Raw genomic sequence first — 17,961 nt, 5'->3', positions numbered from 1 at the left:
AACTCATATTATCCCGAAAGGGTCTGTAATAAAGGTTGCATTGCAAGATTTCTCCTGTATTAGCACTGCAAGGTAAAGAGGCTGGTAGCATGCAATAACAAAAACACATTCTTCCTTGTTTGCAAGAGCATCTCAAGATAACTGATAACAATCGCACAGCCACAGAAGACAGCATAATAAAATACCCACCACTGCCAAGGCAACTAGCTTAATTCTGCATACCAACTGTTTTCCGGGTCTGCTCCAGTAACACAATTTTAAGAGACCAAAGAGACAGATGCAAGGGCTCCATGTGACTTCCAAAGTTTAAATTTGTATCAGGTTTGTCCTAAATATACCTAACTACCTTAGCATGTTATTTACTTCCTGAATAGAATAATCTTCTGCCTTATTTGCCAGATTTTGAATTACCACTGCCAAGGAAACAGGCTCATCTGAGTGTATGCAACTATTTCACTTAAAAATATCTGTACAGTAATGCTGCCAGTCAGTATGCTAAAATTACGGCAGTAGTTTCTTCTTCTACAGCTCTTCTATTTTTAGAGGTTTATAGTTAAGCCTTAAGAGAAATTGCTTCCATAATAGGAATTCAGTATACACAAGCAGGTTGAAAATACGTTGTTTTATTTTACGTACGTTAAATATATAAAATACATGTGTGCGTGTGTGCACAGTATCAATTTCTTTCATTTAAAAACCTCAAAGACGACAGAAATTAGCACTTAATATAAAGGGGAAAACCCTTCATCAAAAAGCAACTAAATCTGCATTCAGATGTTCAGCTAACCAAAACAACCAGCTGTCGAAAAACGTGTTCTGAAACCAGCCCTAATGCCACCTGCAGCTTTAAATAACCGTTCCGTTTCTGCCCATGTCTCCCACTTGGCTCAGGGCAATTCTCTGAGGCTCCGTGCGCCCCGGCGAGCCGCGCAGCGCAGCTCCTACAACACCCACGTGCCTTTCGGCATCGCGCATCTGCAGCCTGACTCCACAGGTAGCGGGCACATTTTCACCGACACACGCACGCACACCTCCTACTTGCTTCATGCTGTAACTTCGGGATGTTTCACACCAAGAACTTCCTCTTGAAATATTCGAAACAAATGTTTTCATATGGTTACTGACAACCTCCAAAAACAGTGAATACTATTTCATGGCAAGTAGTAATCTCCATATGTTAAGAGAAAATGGAAGTACTAGCGTAAATGAAACCATTTCAATAACCCTTGGGCAGTTTCAGCTGACTCAGAAAGCCAACACCTTACTGTACAGCTGGGCTCAGATGGCTGCAAGTGACAGCACACGAACAGCAGAGGCACATCCCACTACATACAGCTTTTTATTATCATTTTTATTTGCAAAGTCCCTCGTGTTTTTTCTTGTTTTGTTTTCTTCTTTAAGAGCACAGCTTCATTCCTTGGGAATACTGATAAAGGAGCAGCAAAACACACGGCTGCTCTCAAAGGCACCACTTCTGCTGTTTAAAAGGAACGGGACTCAACCCCAGCATGTTTAACAGCTAAAACTTTTCGATGGAAATAAAGCACACCCAAACATGATATCAACAGGTTCACCTCCCAAAAGACTCCATTTCCAAGGAAGCAGGTGGCATCTGGGTAAAAGAGAATCCCTGAGAAGTTATTACACAGTCAGCACAATTTCCTGAAAAACAACCCAAAGAAGTAGAAATGCATCTTGGAATACCGTTACCCACACCTCCTCTACTGCTAACCTAGCAGCAAGGCATCCAGCCCTGCTGTCCTCCGCAGTAAAAGAAGGGAGCGTCCAGAGGAGGGCTATGAAGATGGTGAAGGGTCTGGAGGGGAAGGTGTGTGAGGAGTGGCGGAGGTGCCTTGGTTTGCTCAGCCCGGAGCAGAGCAGGCCGAGGGGAGGCCTCATGGCGGCCTGCAGCTGCCTCACGAGGGGAGCGGAGGGGCAGGCGCTGAGCTCTGCTCTCTGGGGACAGCGACAGGACCCGAGGGAACGGCATGGAGCTGGGACAGGGGAGGGTCAGGCTGGGGGTTAGAAAAAGGTTCTGCACCCAGAGGTGGTCGGGCACTGGGACAGGCTCCCCAGGGCAGTGGTCATGGCATCGAGCTGCTGGAGTTCAACAAGGTTTTGGACAGTGCTCTCAAACATAGAGTCTGATTTTTGGGTGGTGCTGTGTGGAGCCAACGGTCCTTGCAGGTCCCTTCCAACTTGGGATATTCTGTGACTAGCTCAGCCCCACAACTCTTAACACAAAAGTAGCAGGAGGGTAAGTAACGCTGCATGGCTGCTGTGAAGGGTGGAGGACAAGTGCTGCAGGTGGAGGACAAGCACCGCGTGGGCACAATAGCAGATCTGAGAATCACGAACTGATCTCCAGCCACAAGTCCCATGGCCAATGTGCTACCAAATGAAGACTCACAGTTCCCCTCCAACTCTGCCACTGTCCCCAGGCATTCTCCGGGCTCTTGGTTTTACCCAGAACCCAAGACAAGTCAGCTTGGGCAGGCAAATCCAGCTGGTGAGCCGTGTGTGGCCCAAAGGAGGAAGAATTGCCTGCAGGTAGAACTGAACCAAAAACCATCTCTGGCCACCTCTGAGGGCTGGTCGCTTCTATCTTGGTGAAAGAAAGGCTCAGACAGCTATTTTCCAGGGTCTGTTCTTGGCAGTGAGACATTTTAAGTTTATCATCACTACTAGCTATCCAAGTGGGCAGTGAGGAAAAAAACAACAAATAAACAAAAGCATCTGCACTAAAAATTCAGTTAGTGTTTATACTAAAAATAAACTAATATGCAAAATCTAAAGTTATGGATTAAAAAAACAAAAATCCTTTCTGGAAGTATCATGGACTAGACAAATTTTGTCGTTTTCCACATTTCAAAGAATATACTAACAGTGAATCGTTATATAAGAATCAAGAACGGAATTTGGAGATGCATCTTCTGGAACTCTGTCATCATGCCTTGCATGTTTTTTGAGTCAGCATGGAGCTAAATAGATTAATTTTTAGAAAGGTTATGTTTTGTAACGGTACTTCTTGCCTGATTCATTTCTTTACAGCGGTTTCTAGTATGCATCAGCTAAAGGTCATTCCCCACCCTTGTTTGGCCTGGAGGATGGATTAAAGCCCATATAGCACAGCAGTCATTAAAAAGCAGCATCAGGACTAACCATCTCAGAAACACCCCTTCCAGAAAGGTAGCTCAAGAAAAATACATCTAAAATGCTGAAATATTTTAATTTTACAAAGCTAATAGAATATATATTAAGATTTAACATACAGCAGGGTTTACATTCAGCATCTTGCCTGAATTCATTCTAATATCTCAGTTTGGAATATAAATAAGTGAAAAAATGGTTGTGCGCCTTTGCAATTGAATTTGCTTCAATACTCTGTAGTAATCACTGACATATAGTTGAATAAGTGTAATCAGTTTGTTACGCTGAGGACTCACATTTGTTTCTGTATTAATTGGATTTGGCTGGATGGCCGCAGCCAGAGTTGCAGAGGATTGCTCTATGTCAAGGTGGGAGCTGGTGACAAGTGGTGGCCCTCTGGGCTCTTGGGAGGTGTTCTACCCATGGCAGGGGGTGGCACTGGGTGGGCTTTGAGGTCCCTTCCAACTCCCTGCCATTCTGCGATCCTAAGATGAATGTTACTTTGTTCTAATACCTACAAATATCATTTAGCAGACTTCCAGGAATGTTAGTTCATATGAAAGTCTTGAAAGATGGATTTCAAATTACTTAGTACTAACAGACTTTTGCTATATCTGGGTATGACAAAATAGGATATTAAGGCTTTTTAAACCACATAAAACCAGCTCATATTTTAGAAGTATACTCTGAGAAGCACTGAGTAATTCAACACTGTGTTAATGTAATATGGTTAATCATGTTAACCATGTTAAAATAAATGCAGTATTTTCCACTGACAGCCTCGCACTACAAAGGCTTCTAAGAAAAACAGAAAATCTTAATGACTAGCCTTCCAGAAAACAATTACAGTATACAGCGGCTGTGCCTGACCTCACTTCCTGACATAGTAAAAACGCAGAGGCTCTGCAAGACTGAAACATTGGCCTTCCCTTTTCTCCAGCCCAAATTCTTCTCCACCAGTGCTGCAGTCATCCTGGAGCCCGTCCAGCTGCTGAGGATCCGCACTGAACTGTGTTCATTGATTCCTGCCTACTCCCATCTGAAGTCACCGCCTCCGTGATAAAGCAGGGCCCTTATTTACATAAAAATAACTATTGTGCTTGCCACACAGCAAAGCACAGGTAGCTAACGGGTCTTTAGGATATGCGGTATTCATTCCTTAAGTCTGGGAAACATCAGGGATTTTCACGAGACATTTTGAAAGTGAAATTTCAAATAGTTTCAAATCAGAACGTGAGAGAAATATGCAATTCCAGTATATTGGGGTAGCTATTAACAACAGCTTATGTATGCAGGGGTGGTAATTAACAAAAGCTTACTAAACCTAACAGAAGTAATGCTTACTGCATATTAGGTTTACAAATGCTCATTTAGCCGTTTGCCAGTGTGCAGCTTGGAATGAGGTGCCACCTCCAACTCACGCCGTCACCTCCATCTGAACCACGCAACAGAAAACTTCAAAACTGGAACAGCAAGCGGAAACATTTTTCTCTACAAAGGCACCACTTTCATCTCATCACGAATTTTGGAACAGTTACCAGGAAACACCAACAGCACATCAACAATTTTACAGGCTTTTTTTTTTTAAGCAGTAACAATGAATTTGCAGTTATGTACAGGGCTCATAAAAATGAAGAAAAGGTTGTGTATTTATTAAATGTTTTTTAGAACTCTGCACAAAATAAACTTCACATATTGAAAAATATTTTTATTGGAATTATATCCTTTAATCACACTCATAGAATGAGATTTATTGTGCAAATGTGTAGCAGTGTTATATACTTATAAAGTCTTAGAAATCCTGTTATTTCATGTTAAAATATTATCCTAGTGTCTTAAAAATTTCTCTCCAGAAAGGCCTCATACATACACTAACGTATACTAAATGCAGAAAGAGAACACTGTGGGAAGAAATGGGTCAGCTTCATTCTGCTTTCCAGAGAAGAAACTGAACAGATTTCATAAATAGTAAGAAAGTTTATAAGCCCACACATAAGATATCACAAAGACTGTGTTTTTATCATAGTAAGTGGTGGATTTAATATGAGAAAGTTTCCTATTTCAAGGACCTTATTAATTAAATGGAGCTTTTTTTTTTTTTAAATACAGTAAGCCTGAAGTAGAAAGAACAATGTATGCGAGACCAAAGAGGAAGTCTGACGGTCAGCAAGAAATTCAGCTCAGACTTCCTGATTTCTAGGTTCGCTGCCTCATGCAACCTTCTAATCTGAGCAAAAGTTTGTGTCATTGCAGGAAGTAAACTACTATTATACTGCTATTTATTTAGAACACTATTGTATCAAAACCAAAAGCCTTAATTATATTTTCTGTATTAATGTAATTATTGTTTTATATATATTTATTATACTTTTATGTTACGTAGTGTATATTTATTTCCACTAAGTGGGGGAAAAATCCTCTTTACAAGCAACATATTTTGTTAATTACTTTTACATTTGGAAAATAGTATCGTATAGAACTAGATCTGTGGTCACACATATATGAAGTTCGTGCACTCTGATACAAAGCAAATGCTGAGATACTTCCATGCCTCACGCTCCAGACCCTTGCAAACTAAGAGTTACGGATGTTTTAAATACTCTCCAGCCTGTCAAAGTTTGCATCCATGATCTCCAAAGGCTGTTAAAAAGAACAAAATATACAAACAAACGAAGTCCCCAACCTCAGGCTAAGGAATAACCTCGTCAAAAAGATCAAACCTGATTTATGAATTTTAAAACTCACCCCTCCAGATCTGAAATGTATGCCCCATGCAAATTTGAGGTAGGAAACATTTAGGGAAAAAAAAAAGATACAAGCTACCTTCTCCCACCCAAGTTTTTCAAATAAACAGTACTAACAAGGTGTTTAAGATATCATCCCGATCCTAAAATAGTTCTCCTCTGCCACAGGACCACACATGAGACGTTCTAGGTGGATCGGTTTACTTTCAGCAAGATTAAGGGAGTGAGAGACCTAGCAGAATCAGGCTTAACAGAAGCTCAGTTACAATTTTAGCTCTGAAGAGACCACCATCACTCCATAACAGTCATCTGTTCAAAACTAAATATATGTTTTGATTAAAATGTTGGGAATAATTTATAATGACACCCCAGTGAATTTGTCTGCACCATCCTGCGTGAAGTCTGGCTTCCATCCAGGAGGGCACCACAACTTTGATACTGAAAACACTCTTCATGACTTACCCTACAAACGTGCTCAGTCAGACATTTTTAATACTTAGGGCAGCGAAAAAAAGGATGTAATTTTGACCTAGGTACGAGCAATTTTGACCTAGGTAAGGCTTTTTTTTTTTTATCATAAAACAATAAGAACACCAACAAATCACCCACCCAGCTCCACAGTACGTGGTTTCAGCACGCTGCATCGAATGTTTTCTTCTAGAAACTCTTCAAATCTTTTTTTTTTATGTTGATGCCTGAAAAAGCGACAACACCTAAACTGCTGCGGATGCCCTGGTAGGGAACTACTTGCTTTACACGTGGAAAAAGATGCGAATCCCCTAACCTCAGCATTTCACTGCCACTGCCATCACCCAAGACGTGTTTCTGCTTAGGTCCACATCCAAAGTGACAACTGTACAAATTGTGTCGCTGGAAAGCTTTCAAAGGCAGGGCAGGGACTACATGAAGAGGCCACAGATAGGTAGAGGTAGCTCTACAGGGACCCAAACATTTCCCTGCGTTTCCCAGAAAGTTTCACTGTTCCTTAAATGCTTATTCCCAAGCAGCGCTAATAGTTTCCATGGTAAAATACAGAAGTGACTATAAACCCTGTACCAGCCCGGCTAGTCCTCCAGCGCTCACCAAGCCATCTGAGGATCAGACACACGAGGCCGGCTGCCAGAAGGACCGCGAGCGGCATCCCAAAAGCTGCAGGAAGCCAGCTGGCTCCTGCGACCACTGACAGGAAGGACCCATGGAGGGGGGAAGCCCAAGGTGTAAATGCTCTGTATGAGAGCAGGGGAGAAAAGGCAGTCAGCAAATTAGGGGACACTTGTTTTTTTTTGCTAACAATGATTAAGTATTAATGCCCCCCTCTCAGGGTACTCTAAGACCTGACTGCCCATAGACATCATCACTAAAGGAATATTAAGATCAAGATGGGAAGTCCTCATGTCACAGCCACCAAAAAAACCCTCCCTAAAACCAGAGAAACAGCAGAAACAGCAGACCAAGACACATGGGAACTCTGCCACGAGTGACAGGATCAATTTTCATCCTCCCTTAACAATCCGGATCAGGTTCCTGATGCAACAGTGCCAGGAAAGCAATAAAAAAAATTGCTTCCCTCCACCCTCTAATAAAAACTATACAACCAACTGCCCTTAGCGCTTACAGACTGCTTTGTATCCTGATCTTCACGCCTTAACATTTCAGAGCTCCCTGTTCCACGAAGGAAAGAAGGCAAAAGCACCTGAAGGGCAGTGCTCACCCCACAGGGCCACGGCCCCGTCCCACTGCGGGCAGAGCCCCGAGCTGCTCTCCAGGGGACAAACCCCACCATCAGGAACTGCCACCGCAGGAGAAAGTACCTGCCGACACTCACAGTGCATTAGGTTTGACTTGATCTGACTGTTGTTTAACAATATGCTCATTGATCGTGCTATAATTTTCCTAATTATTGATTTTTGAGGCCTATCAAGTTTGTGTTTACGGTTTCTATGAGGCAAACACGGCACTGCTTTTAGGTGTTTTCCTTTATTGTTTTAGTTGGTTTACATTTTCTATCTTATCGCCAGCAAAGCAGGCTCATATCCTAAGCACTTTTGTGCTGCTTCCGAAGCGGCCAGCCCCGTCAAACGAAAGCCAGGAGTTCCTGAAAGGTCCCGCTCCTGCCCCCAGAAGTGCTCAAGGACAGAGCCCCTAAAGCGTTTCATTCTTATTTCAACTTCAAGAAAGGAACGGGATTCAGACGTTTCTCAGCTGTATCGGTGCAGTTAAAAAAAAACAAACCCACAAACAACTGAAGTCAGAAGCAAAACTGACTGCTTCTTTCCACTGGCCGGGAAGATGAGATGTTCTGGCAGAAGCTAAGCTGCTCGTTTTAACGCCCCGAAGCTGAACAAAGCATGACATTTGCAGGCTTATGTGAAAAAGCCTCTAATAACGGCAACGTAATAACATAATTTTCTAAATGTGAAACTGTGTCCCCTCAATTTCAAAACATTGGTCAGGTTGTTGGGGCTCTGATGCAAACCAGTTTATTTACCCATTACCAACCGACCACTGAAACGCTATACCCAAACGTCTGACTAAGTGACTTTAGAGCTATGGAAGCAGCATACAACATAGTCCACTGAAAAACAAATGCATGAGCCAGGAAAACTGATCAGAGCCACAAGAAGTAGAGCATGTCTTTGAAATGAAAATTTGATTAAAAAAAGCACGAGAAATGAAAACCCTACAAAGGGAACGAAAGTAATGACAGCATCCGTACAGGACTCATGGTGCAGTCGTAGTGTTACCAGTGGTAAAGAACAGCTGGAAAACTAACAGGGCACTTCTCTGAAAATAAATACACACAGCTGTAGAAGGACAACAGTACACTCTTAAAAGCACAGGCCCTATGATGTACCTGAAAATAGGAGAAACTGTTCTACACCTTGGTGATAAGCAGTAAGAGCCACAGAGAAACCATCAGTCCCCCCCAAGGTAGCTGTGTTTACAGCTTTAAGTAACTGCAGAACTGAAGTGATGAAGCAAAATGTTTAAAATGGTGCCAAGATTTACGAGATGGGAAATGCAAGTTTCTACAGGAGCTGCATATGCTCTGAGATTCTGAAATTCAGGTTAAGTACCTGGATAACCAAGTACGGTTCTTCCTCGTGGGACATATTCGGTCTTGAGGTGGAACGTGCAGTTGAATCCCTTTTTACAGTAAGGTTTTCCCCTCCAGAAGAAGCATTATATTTATCAATCTTCTTTATTTTCAGGGAAAAAAGCGTTGTTTCAAAGAACAGAAAAAATCCAAAGCAACAGCTATTGTACGTACAGACAGCTCTGCCACAAGAGGAACATAAATATCGCACAGCACCTTGCTCACCTGAGCCTCCTCTGTTCAGGGAGGAATCCCTATCTCACAGCGAGGAATAAATACCCAGGTACTTCTAAAAGCTTTTCTTTAATCTTCAAATGAGAGCTGGCGGAGGACCAGCTAGCAAAGCGCACCCTGAGCGCGGCTGACCTACTTGGTCCCATGCACCACATTTCCAGACATCAAACACGCCACGCCGTGCTGCATGCAGACAGGGAAGTCAGCGTCCCGAGCCAACGAAACCTCCTTCGGTTACAGCAGCAAAGCTCAGGCCCTTCCAGTGCCTGACCCACGCAACACCCATCCTGAACTAACCTAGGGAACAGTGTGGGATGGCAGACACACAAAGCTGTTACGGCCGGCGCGACACAAACACAATCCAAACCTTGAACTTTTTTTTTTTTAAGCTTGACTGAGAGGAAGCAATCATTCAGATTATTTAAAAACAACAGCAACAACCCCATTTCCAGGAAAGGCTCTCTACCATGAGACCGGTCAGATCGGTCAGCTGTTGTCTAATCCAACAGACGGGAAGGAAAATCAGGACTTCATAAAAGTAATAACAAGCAGGTTTCTGTGGGCACTAAGGAGAGCATAGGCTGGTTTTCCACTAGCTCTGATTCAATCTCCTTCTGGGAATCAGAAACGTTCTTGATGCAACCAATCGATGGATTGACAAACAAGCTTTTTGAATTTAAGAACTCTTACAAAATATGTCTTCAAACCCAAGAACAATGATGCAGCAAAAACAAAGCATTTTTACAATTTTAAGATTATGCAACCTTCAAGCAAAGAAAAATTATTTTGACACACAAACTGGAGGCCTACTTGCACAACATGAGAAGAGGCTCAGGATGTAATGCTCTAGCTGCCCAGCAGATCAAATTAAAACAGGTGTTAATATAAATAAATAATAAATAATAAAATAAAACAGATGTTAATAATGTTAACAGATATTAGTATAATCTGTTAAAACAGATTATACTTAAACCAAGGGCTAAAAACACACCAATAAATTACTTAAATTACCACATCTGAGCAGTCTCGTGGTAACAGAATATGTGCATTTTTTTTAGCTCACAGAAAATGCAAGGCAAAATGCAAGTACGAGATCATAAACAAGTCTTGTAAACAACACTTCACCCAGCATTTGTGACAGGCCAGGAGCATGCATAAAATGATCTAACACAGTTCACCTGATGCATGGTACTACACTAAAATCATCTGCTTCTGTACCTGGATTTACTGGTAAACCAGTTGAACTGCAAAAAGTTCAGAGGTGCAATCAAATATTGATTCTTTTATATAGATATTTGCAAATCTATGGGAATATTAAAAGGCTGTCTTTATTCCTTCAACTAACTGTGGTATGATCATCCTAAATGAAGTTATACATTAAGGGCACAGGACACTGCCCCTCATTTGGAAGGCTAAGACCTCACAAAGCAGAACTGAGAGCAACTGATCCCCATTAAAGAGGTATCAGTGTTGAAGATATTTACTAGAAGATTTTAAACAGTTGAGAAAAATGCTTATAAATTGAGATGAAGCATGTATTTCACTGGTTAGACTGTTTTCTCCCAAAATACAAATTCAACTCCAGGAGACTGTAAAGTAATATTAAAAAAGTGACCACGTTATTTTATCACATCTTGTGAAAAAAATCCATTTGCTCACAAGGCACTTAACTTTTCACCAAAGATTTGTTTTGTATTTAATGATGTATTTGCTCACACACTATTCTACGTTGATTTGACGCAACACAAAAATGCAATTTCACCCTGTTGTAAGTTATATGGCAGCCAACATCACAAACGCAATCAAAAGGTTTTCAAAGGATAGGGCTAATTAATGACTACGTGATGGTTGTGCAGGATGGATGGATAGCCATTCTGATAAATATTAACAAATTCTCCCTTCTAACTTGCAAATAGATAGTGATACATGAACTCACATACATGACTTAGAGATCAGACCTCCACCCTTGCAACAGGCACTTTATGCATTATAGGCAGAAGTTCTTTTTAGAAAAACGTGATTATGGCCTTCAGGACATACTTCAATTCTTTACAAAATTAAAAAACTACTTTGCGTCTTTACATTAAAAAGGTGTTCCCCCCCCCCCCCCCCCATAAGTATTTTTATACTGGAGCTGCTTATTCTCTTTCTATGTAAAATACATTGTTTAGCCAACAGCTTCTAAAACTTGTCTTCACTTTCGGCTTTTTTTTTTTAAAAAAAGAAAGCAATAGCCATGGTTTAGTAAGGGCCTTACCGTTTTGTATGAGAGAATATAATTCACAGGAACCTTCATTAAAAAAATAAGTTGTGGAGTTCTTGGCCTCAAGAAAAAAACATGCACATCGTACTGATGGCAGTTTTCTGCCTTTTTTTTTTTAACAGACAGATCAATTCCATGACTTGATCTATTCCATGACCAAACAGCTCAATTTCATGAGCTCCAACTAAACTCATTGTATCTAAGTAATGCCATCCAGTTAGTCACTTATCAGTAAGCAACCACTCATTTGAACTGTTTTCTATACAGGAAATGCCTTTTGCTAAAAACAGAATTTACTTTTTCTTTATACAAAGGCCAATTATGCAAGTCTCATTAAGACAAAAATTCCATCTGGGGGAAGGAGTGTGAGATTAATGCCAAAATAAAGATAAGGTTGCTACATTATAAAATCAATAACGCTTATGTGGAAATACTGAGCCTCTTCTTACCGCAAGAACTCTATCAGTTCTTCCTTCCCTAACTCATTTTTTCTTTGATGTTACCCAGTAATTTATAAAAAAAGAAAAAAGAAAAAAGAAAAAAAAGGGGGGGAGCACCAAAGAAGGAAAAAAAAAAGAGTCCTCAGCCTCTAAGCCTAAAAGTCCATCCAATACTTGTACATTTTTTCACCTTAAAATGACTTACAAGAAAAAAAAGCCTCAAAATCTGGGAGAATAGTAAATGATGTCTAATTACCGTTGTCACTCTCCTGTCTTGAAATTGCTCCTGCTGATGAATGGTACGCGGTCAGTGCCTGCTGTAGTATGAACAAGGTGCTGTACTGTCCTTCAGTCTTCTTTCTGTAGACAAGAAAAAATGGAATAGTAATTTTCTTTTTAGCAACTGGCAAGCACAAATTCTTAAGGAGAGAACAGAAAACCATGCAGAAAACAACTTAAGACTGAACAAAAGAGCAAAAGCTATCAGCGAACAGCCAATGATCAACTCCACTATATTCTGCAAATAAACTCAAGGAAGACTCCGCTGTGAAAGAACCAAAAGACCTTTCACAGCCTTTCTGTGTACAGAATGCAAAACCTGACAACTGTGTAAACACACTGCACATACATTTAATGCCATATTAGCCAAAGACACTCCACTGCTTACGCTATGATCTAATCCGTGAGAAGGAACTTGAATGCAACGATGATGCTTCCCGTATGAAGCGCATTCTGTGGCCAGTGAGTGTATTTACTTAGGTGTCTGCTCAATGCTCTGTTCCTCTATATGACAATAGCAAGGGGGAGAGAGTCAATTTCCAAACAGTATGTAAGTGTGCCCAAATTGAAATTACCAGGAACATATTTACCCTCTGATAGGGTACACTGAAAACAGATTAATTGTACAATCCGGAAAATACGGTCACAATTTACTGTTACGGTGCAGCACGGCTTTATTCTAGAAACTGTTCCACTAAAGTTGCGCCACCAGGAGCAGGTAACGGATGGCTTCAGCAGGCACCAACGCCATTCAAGATTTTACATTTAATGGTGCAAAAATCATCAGCTCTCTCGTGGCACTGGGTTGAGTACCAAACTCCAGTTCCTAAACTGTTTGCACACTGAGGAATGTGAATGGCACCGTTTTGGGTCTCCAAATTTAGTGAGTCTGACAAATATTTGTCAATTCACGGTACGTTTTTTCTAAAGCCATGGCACAGGCCCGTGTGTCCTGCAGCTTTACCAGACTGCAATAAGAAATCAGTGCCCCCGGAGCTCACTGAAGTAGTTTAGACTACGCTGGTTAACTTTGCACCGAGCCAGCCACGGCTCCCGCAGCTTCCTCCTGCAAACACAGCAGATCCATTGTTGCTCCCACCCGAAAGGTGATACTGTTGCGAAGCCGCAGATGTTGCCCAAGTCGCAGCCTCATCATGTCCTCCTGAACTACTTTTAATGAGACATGGACAAAAAGATGCAAAGCATCGGGCCCCGGTGCTGGAAAGTGAATCCTGCGCGAACGGAGGCATTTTGGCACATCAATCAAGATATTCGGAACAATGGCAGATTTACATTAAGATTGAAACGGACTAAGGGCGCTGAGCCAGTGGTCTGTCTTTGCTGGTCAATACACAGAAAGGATTGTGTTAGCACCACTGAAAGAATAAATTATCGCTGCTTTTACAATAAGCTCTTCAAGAATGCAATAAAGGGTTCAGTGTGTGCTCCTCACTCAGGAATCCAAAACTTTTCAGTTAAGGTCTGGCTTGCAGCAAAGATAACAGCTGAAAACTAACCATCTTGACCTTGGTAAGCTTCATGACAACTTGCTAAAAACAGGTGAAAAAATGAAAAGGTTACTTCTCCGATATTCACCAGCCTTGAAACTGGAGCAGCGAGCAACCACAATTTTGAATACCAATAGTTCAGGCTGGATCATTTTGAGACGTACCAAAGTTAGAAGCGAGAAATACTATTTTTTACCTCCAGTCTCTTGACCGTTGCTGTAGAGCTAACAGTGGGGTTTTCTCATCTGCTTTCAGAGGTAAATTTAAAATTCTTCTCCGTCCACATAAAATGATGACAGGCAAACAAGACAATATATAACTAAGGAAGGCATTCTTACAGTACTCTGCATCAAAGTCGTGAAATATCGTAGGAATGCCTTCCCAGCTGTATATTTTCTTAAAAGCCACAAGTGCACTTCTACGGTTTGACGAGAAGTCTTCAAAGCTGGAGAAATGGCAGGTCATCAAATAAAAGCCCTGGCTTCAGTCTTCCAACCTTGAATGCGCATTCAAATGTGCATGAAGTTCATCCAAAGGGATTCCAAACCATTTTTAATAGCGGGTGTACAAATGGGTCTGCAAATACCCACGCAGCCCCAGCGTACCAGACTCCGGGGGGTGCCAAGGCCAGGCGCTCTCGCGAGCACAACACCAGAATTTTTACTGTCTGCACAGTACACACGAAATCCTCTTTTTTAAGGACCCACCAAACCTTTTCTAAAAATAAATATAAAAGATGAAAGAGCGCTGGTATGGGTGTGACAGCCCACACTGTCAACACGATGCAAATGCTAGCCTCCGAAAAACACCCAAACAAAAGACCGTTAAAAGTGTTATATAGAGCATTTATATTCAACTTTGTTGCAAATTTGGTTTCTGTACAACATCAAAGAAAGATGCAGTTTGTGATCAAGGGCTGTGGCAGGAAACACGATTTGTGTAGGCAAAGTTATCTTTATTCTCTCTAAAGGTGAACACGCCAGGAATTACGGGTTTAAACCATTCGATTCTTCAAAACTGTTGGCAACTAAAACACTCCAGTGAAATTAACTAGGGAACTTGACAAACACAAATAAGCGATCCTTACATAATGGGAATGAAAACAGCTCCTAGTATGTAGCTGTGCAGATAAAGAACCCGAGAAGTTGAAATTAAGCAGCGCTCTGACAACGAAATGGAATAATTACAGTTAAGGCCAAGTTTTTCAACAACTCGGTGCAGCAGCACCGAGCCTACAAGTGAACGAACGACTTGTAATAGCTTGCTCCAGGAGACGTCTAAGACAGTCAACACAAGTTCTGTTTATTCAGGGGCTGCTGCGTTAAAAATCACAAGCTCCGATCCAATGAACGGCAGATTGCTTTCAACTCAGCTGTACGGAATATGAGACCTGATTCTAGCTAACAATAAATTATTCCCAGACAACAACAGCATTCCAAAACTTTGAGGGATCTGGAACACGGTAAGGTACCAAGACCTAAACGAGAGGACGGCGTAATAGCTGGCTGGTTTTCAGCATGCATGATTACACACAGTCTTGAGAAGTCAAGATCTTTCCTATTCTACCACCTTATCCTTTTTCACATACAAATTACATAAAACAGGAAAAAGGAATGCAAGAGCGTGTGGGAAGCCACCTGGATTTTGCTTTTTGCTCACAAAGATACCGTACAAGACACAGAGTACTCCCTTTCATGCTGGCTATTAACTCCAAGGACAATTTACTGGCTTAAAACGCAGAGAGGATGCTTCCTTGGTTAAAATACTAATCTGAGTCTCAGGAAATCTAGATTCAATTCCCTGCCTCACCACATACTTCCTGTGTGACCTTGGGCCATAAATATTTCTGTGCCTCAGTCTTTCCATCTGTGACTGAGATAGTATTTCCCTATCGGACCGGGTTTTGTAGTGATAAATAAATAAAAGATGCAGCAGGAATCACAGGCGGTAGGCGCGTGGCTATCGGCACGCCAGCAGGCACAGCGGACCATCCAAGAACTTGGCTGCAGGGGCACTGCGCCCGTGCTCACAACCAGGCACCAGGTGAAGCACGGGATGACTTACACCGCTGAAAACCTCACCGCCACGGGACAGAGGAGAGACAAATTATTCCAAGAATAGATAGAAACTGAAACTTAATATAGCCCCAGCTACCGAAGTACGTACGTACGTTAGCCCTGCAGAAAACTTCCATCGCTCCAACAAGAGGTCTGAGCAGCAAGTTTTAAACACAAGGCACAAAAGCGAGCGATCGGCTTGGGTAGGAAGCAAATCCACCTGCCAGCGAGGCGTTAGGGCTCGGCAAAATGAGATTTCGCGGCGTGCTGCTCGTGGAGCAGAGGAGAGGGGCTGGGGGCTGCGAACCCCTAGAGATTCCCCCAGTCGGAAGGCGACCGTGTAGGGCCGCAGCCAGGAGCCCTGTGCAGGAGGCAGTAAATGGGGTGAGCTGAAAGCGGCCGCAGCGGGGTCCCCCAGCCCCACCGTGCCCCGAGGAGGGTCGGGGGGCAGCCGGGCCCCCCCCAGGCCGTGCTGGCAGCGCTGACCTCCCCCTGCCCGAGCCCGGCAGGAGCTGGGGGGAGGCGTCTGGAGCCGGCTCGCTCAAGGGGAACAGGCAGCACAGGCAGAAGGCGACGTGGCATTCGCAGGCAGCGGCTCCGGCGGCCGAGCGGGGAGAACGGCGGGGGGGCGGCGGCGGGGGGGGGGGGGGGGGGGGAAACGGCCTCGGCTCGCGGCCCCCTCAGCCCCCGGGACGGGCCCGGGGCACACGGGGAGGGGGCGCGATGAGGCGGGGCGGAAGGGGGGGGGGGGGGGGGGCTGCGGGCCGGGGGCGCTGAGCGAGGAGGGAAGGGAGAGCGCGGGGAGCCGGGCGCCCACCCCAACGCACCGCGCCCCACCCGGGGGGCACCGGGGCTGCCAGGGAACAGCGCCACCGCCGCTCCGGAGCCCCCCCGCAGCCCAGCCCCGGCCCCATCCCGGCCCTCAGGCTCCCGCTGCCCCGCACCGCGGCCGCCCCGGGCGGGGAGCCGCCGCCACCGCCGCTCTCCCCCATCCCGTCCCATCCCGTCCCGTTCCGTCCCGTCCCGTCCCAGCCCCTCCGCCCCCGCCCAGGCAGCCGCCGGCCCGGAGCCCAGCGAGGAGCCCCCCCCCCCCCCGGAGCCGCGGGCCCCGCGGCAGCACTGACCGTGCGCGGCGCCGCTGCCCCCGCCTCAGGCGCGGCGCTGCCGCCCGCCAACGGAGCGCTCCGCCATGATGGAATGCGGCCGCTGCGCCTGCGCCGCCGGCCGGCCGGACAGGGCAGGGGCGGGAGCGGCAGCGGAGCGGGGCGGGCGGGCGCGGCAACCCAGGGCCCGGCCGAGCGGAGGGCCCCGGCCGCCCGCTGCCGCCTAAAAGAGGCGCGGGAGGGCGGCGGCGGCTGCGCGCAGGTGGCCGCGGCCCTCAGCGAGGGGAGGGGGGGGGCGAGGCCTGCGGGGGGACGGGAGGGGAGCGGGGAGCGGGCTGCCCCCGGGAGGGGAGCCTGGGTGGGGATGGGGTTGGGACAGGGATCGGGATGGGGTTAGGGATGGGGAAGGGGTTGGGGGTGGGAAGGGGTTGGGGAATGGAGATGGGATGGGGATGGGGATGGGGATGGGGATGGGGTTGGGGTTGGGGATGGGGTTGGGGATGGGGCTTCACACCTCACACCCCCCGTGCTGCGAAGCGGACGGGCCGCATGCAGCACCGAAGCCTCGACCTGCAGCGTTTTAATCCCCTTTGGCGTTTTTTAAAGCCGAACCGAAGGTCAAGGAACGCTTGAGCGCTCGGTGTCTGCGCGGGTGCAAAATAAATTTGTTGGCCGGGTTCTTACAAGAGCCCCACGTAAACCACCAGTCACGCCAGCGTTGAAGAAAAGTTCAGCTCAAGGCTTAGATGCAAATTATATAACAGACGAAAAAACTGGCCTTTCAAAATGAGCTGCCACGTACTTACCCCTGGGTGGATCTTAGATACGTTTTTAATGAGTATAGGAAGTTTTGTAATGAATAGAAGAAATTGTTCCTTTATGCCAGAGAATTTCTCTCTTGAGACTAGTGGAAGTGGTTAATGTGACATACTGGACGGCCCGTGCTGAACAGGACCAAAATAAACTCCTATCCATCTTGTAAATAAGCAAGCAGTATTAAGGGAGGCCAGAGGTGGTGGCTTCTGCTCATTTTCCAGATAACTAATAACTGATATTGTTAAATAAATGCCACAAAACAATCATAAC

The 17,961-nt window shown here is 44.7% G+C and overlaps 1 protein-coding gene across 6 annotated transcripts in view; it reads right to left on the bottom strand.

Annotated features, from left to right (window-relative positions):
* LOC106042987 (fibronectin type-III domain-containing protein 3a-like) overlaps positions 1–17,055 on the bottom strand; it is a 46,216-nt gene extending 29,161 nt beyond the window's left edge. For 2 of the 6 annotated variants that reach the window (XM_067005113.1, XM_067005114.1), the window contains exons 1-2: positions 16,897–17,055; positions 12,185–12,288 (exon numbers count right to left, since the gene is read on the bottom strand). The gene's annotated coding sequence lies outside the window, so the exon portion shown is untranslated. Of the gene's footprint in view, positions 1–11,482; positions 11,641–12,184; positions 12,289–15,885; positions 16,327–16,896 lie in introns of those variants that run through there. The other 4 variants (XM_048079944.2, XM_048079948.2, XM_013192249.3 and 1 more) reach the window with 3 other exon arrangements.
* Positions 17,056–17,961: the final 906 nt, after the last annotated feature.

Source organism: Anser cygnoides, chromosome 13, assembly GCF_040182565.1.
Source record: "Anser cygnoides isolate HZ-2024a breed goose chromosome 13, Taihu_goose_T2T_genome, whole genome shotgun sequence".
Taxonomy (NCBI): Eukaryota; Metazoa; Chordata; class Aves; order Anseriformes; family Anatidae; genus Anser; species Anser cygnoides.
The sequence above is the reverse complement of the archived record's forward strand: the minus strand, read 5'-3'. Positions and strand labels throughout refer to the sequence as shown.